Source organism: Perca flavescens, chromosome 4, assembly GCF_004354835.1.
Source record: "Perca flavescens isolate YP-PL-M2 chromosome 4, PFLA_1.0, whole genome shotgun sequence".
NCBI lineage: Eukaryota > Metazoa > Chordata > Actinopteri > Perciformes > Percidae > Perca > Perca flavescens.
In genome coordinates this window covers 40026966-40031965 of record NC_041334.1, presented here as the reverse complement: position 1 = coordinate 40031965, position 5000 = coordinate 40026966, and the positions used below count along the sequence as shown (strand labels likewise).

The 5000-nt window shown below is 40.8% G+C and overlaps 2 long non-coding RNA genes across 2 annotated transcripts in view; one reads left to right on the top strand and one right to left on the bottom strand.

Moving 5' to 3' along the window:
* The first annotated feature begins 3560 nt into the window (after positions 1-3560).
* The window catches only part of LOC114554115 (uncharacterized), a 22786-nt gene continuing 21346 nt past the window's right edge, over positions 3561-5000 (top strand). The window contains exon 1 of the long non-coding RNA XR_003692389.1: positions 3561-3632. This is a non-coding gene — a long non-coding RNA (uncharacterized LOC114554115). The remainder of the gene's footprint in view (positions 3633-5000) is intronic.
* Positions 4798-5000, bottom strand: part of LOC114554116 (uncharacterized) — a 770-nt gene continuing 567 nt past the window's right edge. Inside the window, exon 2 of the long non-coding RNA XR_003692390.1 lies at positions 4798-5000. This exon is cut by the window's right edge and continues 296 nt beyond it. This is a non-coding gene — a long non-coding RNA (uncharacterized LOC114554116).

Sequence of the window (5000 nt, the reverse complement as noted above, 5' to 3'; positions counted from 1 at the left end):
TTCATCCACCTGAAGATGTAAATATTAAAAATGTCTCAGATATTGAGCTGACAAAACAATCCCACCACAAAGTCCCTCAATCCCTCCTGGTGTCCTCGGGGCAAATCGCTTTTTCAGAAAGTTTCTGTATCAGAAATTTGGGGTTTCTTTCAACTAAATTGTCAAAACAAAATAACGTGGATGGTTCCCTACGGCGCTCTTCATAAGTTAAATAAATGATCAATTCACTACTTTTATTGAATGCGGGTGTTTTTAATTCAATTTTATAGCATGTAATAATGTAATATAATGAAAAATTTATAATAGAACTTTGAAGAACGTATGAAAAAACAGTCAAAACAGCAGAAAAAAGTGGCAAAAACACCAGGATAATCTTCAAAAACACCAGGATAATCTTCAAAAACACCAGGATAATCTTCAAAAACACCAGGATAATCTTCAAAAACACCAGGATAATCTTCAAAAACACCAGGATAATCTTCAAAAACACCAGGATAATCTTCAAAAACACCAGGAAAAGTGACAAAAAAAAAAAAGGTCAAAAAAGCGCAGAAAAATATTGACAAAAGTATCAAAACATAGCCTAGAAATCCAGACCACCATAGCGGCAGCAAATGTAATTTGCAGCCAGGGTCATCTAGCAACTCTCCGTTGGCTTATGAGCTGGAAAAACCAAACTCTGGCTGGACCAATCACATGGTGTATAGCCTCCTGAGACCCAGCCCATTGACTTATGTCCACTGTGGTGGACATTTGAGTTTCATTCCTCTCCTTGGAATCGTTTGTGCAAGTCTCTTAATTCCTGCTGTACTGTACAGAGGACATCCTGGGCTTTTCAGTGATGTGTTATTTGATTGGCTGGGAGGCCGGGAACCGCCTCTTTCTTTCAATCCAAAATGGACGGCATAGGAACATAAGCACATTTTATGTAAATATAAGAGATGAGTCAAATATTGTTTGTCTGTGGTTTTGTTACTATGATAATCATATATTTTCTTGTTCATTAAGGTGTTAAGAATCATATATTGAGTTCTGATAGAAACTACATTATGTATCTTTTGAAAAATTGGCATTTTATGAATGTCAATTATAGTGGACATCAGGACTATCTTCATGTAAATAATGACTCCACATCTACCACATTTGTCTTTTTTCGTACTCAAATGATCCTGTTGTCCACTACAGTGGACATTCTTTAAATAAATAAAAATAAAAAAATGTTTTTTTAACCTTAAACAGGTATGGAATCACAAAAAAATCTGATTAGGAAAAACAAAATTTTCCTCGGTTCTCAGGAGGATAGAGTGGGTGGGCGGGGCTTATGGCTGCTGCTGCTGGTGAACAGAGGTCTTCTGGGAGACTTGGAGTTCAGCTTTTCTTTGAGAAAAGAACAAAGAACGACACTGAAGTCCTTCTTAAAAAAGGAAGATGTGTTCGGAGTTTAAAGTTTAATCAATCAGCTAGCTCTGCTCTGATTGGTTGGAGCGCTATCCTATTGGAGCAGAGAGAATTTGAAAGACAACTCGGATTGAACCCTGACCAATGGTGAGTTCCTAGACCCAAAATCTGGATGTGGGGTGGGCTACAATTTTATAGCATGTAAAGAAAAATTAATAATAGAACGTTGAAAAATGTACGAAGGAAAAAAATGTCAAAAAAGTGACAAAAAACTTGGAAAAATATGACAGAAACTTCAAATAAAAGTGACAAAAGTGTCAAAAAATCACATCACAGTCGACGGGGAAGCCAACGCGAGAGTTAAGTAGCGGTTTCTTGAGCTTTAGATCATTTCAATCGATTGTATTATTTAAATTCTAAGCATTTTAAGGACTTCTCTTCTATTTTAACTTAAACGCAGGGATCTAAAGTTCACTCCTGACACCGGGAAAAATAAAATCATAAATAAAACTGCAGCAGGAGACAGGAATAAGTAGCCGTTCTGGAGCTTTAAACTAAAATATTTGAACAACAACTCCACACAACTGAGAAACTCCCATCTTCCGAGGAAGACCGAAAGCTCCAGAAGAGCTACTAAAGGGACAGAAGACCAAGGGGTTGAGGCGCTGACAGCAAATTGGTCAAATTAAACCAGGGGTCTTCAAGTCCAGGACCCCTGACGGGGTCCTCAGAGTCACTGCAAGAGGGGGCCTCCATATCATTGTTAATTTTTGAAAGTTTTTCTCAAAATGTAAACGTTTTAACATGATTCAATTCAATTTCAATTCAATTTTATTCATAGTATCAAATCATAATAGAGTTATCTCGAGACAGCTTTACAGATAGAGTAGGTCTAGACCACACTCTATAAATTCCAAAACCATTGTTTTATATGGTTGATTCCAACATATTATTAGCAAATATAAATCCCCACTGATGATAGGCTTACTGGCCTATAATGTAGTTACTAAGGTAACCATCCACAGATACAGTTCATCCCAAAAGGACTGACTGTTCCACGTGTTTAACATTAAAACATGATTTATAAAATCATGCCAACAATTATTAGGCTTATTTGAATAGTTTAGTATTCTATGCAAAAACAGGTATCTATAAAGGCTTTAGGCTGCCCTGAAAGTTATTGTAGGACCAGATTAATATGCAACTTCATTTTATACAATAAATGTAGTAGGGGGTCCCTGATCCATCTCTATTTCAGTTAAGGGGCCCTTGGCTTAAAAAACGTTGAAGACCCCTGAATTAAACAACTCCCCCAAAACATAATTTTCAATCTCACTTTTAAAGGTACACGGTGTAGTATTTTAAGTATTTTATTAGCTAAAATCCGTGTTTTCATTCATAAATGTGTCCTGATTGGGGTAAAATGACCTCTGCCGATAATCTGACTGATCATCGTTAGTGATCTGTGTTTACATTGGACGAGAAGTCCAACGAGGCTTCCCTGTCGTTTCACTATTTCCAAAAACTCTAATGGCTGAGAGGGACATACAGCATAGGGTTGGGTACCGAAACCTGGTTCTGCTATGGAACCGGTTCCTACACACCCGGTAGGAATCGGACCGGATTAGAACGCACATTTTGGTTCCTCATTTCAGTTCCACTTAATGTGTCGACTGAAATATTTTCCCTCTGTCGCTCCGAAAAAGACTTAAAATATCCCCCTCTCTCTGTAGTCTACCGTTAGCTAGCTAGCGTTAAATGTAGAGCTACTTTTTAAATGTTCCCTATAGGAAAAGTACTATAAAACTTTTTATATATTAAATTTAAATAATTTTCAATTAACAATTGAAAACCAGATCATCGTCACTGCCCTTTAATTCATAACGGAGGATCAGACTCATGCTGAGCCACAGGAAAAGGAATCCTCGTCGCCTAAAAAAGGGAATGAAAAAGGAAACGTGACCAGCGAACATTAACACACATGGATCTCTTCGCCTTAGCTCGGCATATCCATCTGGGAACTTTCTGTTGGAGAACTTCTGTGAAGGGGGCGAAAATCCTGGTTAGCTGATTGGATAAACCATCTGTCTATCACCACCTATAGTTGGTGACAGACGAGCCAAATCAACCAATCAGATCAGACTCTGGGAGAAAAGCCTCCAGGACTACTTTCTAATTCAGATAAAACTTGCTGCGATAGCTACGCTCATCTCCTCCGTGGAAGCCTCCACGTTGTTTAGACCAGTGTTTCTCAAATGGGAGTACGTGTCCCTCTAGGGGTACTCTGGAGGACTGCAGGGGGTACGTGTCCCTCTAGGGGTCCTCTGGAGGACTGTAGGGAGTACGTGTCCCTCTAGGGGTACTCTGGAGGACTGCAGGGGGTACGTGTCCCTCTAGGGGTCCTCTGGAGGACTGTAGGGGGTACGTGTCCCTCTAGGGGTCCTCTGGAGGACTGCAGGGGGTACGTGTCCCTCTAGGGGTACTCTGGAGGACTGCAGGGGGTACGTGTCCCTCTAGGGGTACTCTGGAGGACTGCAGGGGGTACGTGTCCCTCTAGGGGTCCTCTGGAGGACTGCAGGGGGTACGTGTCCCTCTAGGGGTACTCTGGAGGACTGCAGGGGGTACGTGTCCCTCTAGGGGTACTCTGGAGGACTGCAGGGGTGCACGTGTCCCTCTAGGGGTACTCTGGAGGACTGCAGGGGGTACGTGTCCCTCTAGGGGTACTCTGGAGGACTGCAGGGGGTACGTGAGATTTTTTGCTAAATGTTTTTCAGTTCCAAGGCTGTAGTTCCTTCTCCTGTCTTTTTCTTGTTGCTGTTTTTGCAGTTTGTCACCTTCTTCTGAAGGTTTTGTCGTTTGTTTTGACCTCTTCTTGCCTTCCTTCCTTCTTTCTTCCTTCTTTTTCCACCTTTTCCCACTAGCATTTAAATGTTTTCCAGGTACAAGGCTGTTGTTTAGTAAATCTATCGCCGACAAAAATTATTTTGCGCTGGTTACATGCTGCTACATGGCTTAAAAAAAACTGTTCAAATGGGGTACATTACTGGAAAAAAAGGGTTGAGAGCCACTGGTTTAGACTGAACAGTCGCTTCTCGTGGCCTCACCACCTAAACCCGCCTCAAAACTCAACGCTGATTGGTCGGTCGGCTCCAAATGTTCTCTAATCTCAAGATGCCAGACTGAGAACTGGAGCTCGCCAGATCGGGACAGTCCCACGAGGCCAGTAGGAGGAAAAGGTCCCATTTGTAGGGACCTATTTTCAGCTGCTCTAGTATTTTGTATATTATTATTACATAAAATAGTATTTTGAGGCGAGCAGGACAGTGTATTTTCGACTGAGTCCCATAAACTAGAGTGTGTGTGATCATGGTATGAAGGAACTTGTCACTCAGAGCAACAGAGTGTCTCACTGATGTGGTTTTAATAGTATTTGGACAACAATGGAGCTCTTTGGCACAAAGGAAGAGGACATATCAGGCTTTGGGTACACACACAATACTCGTTAGTGGATCAAGTCATTGTTCATTTGAGTCTTTTTTTGTTTTTAATAGGATTTGTTGACAATAAGAAAAATGTTAGTAGACCAGATTTTGGGAAAGTGA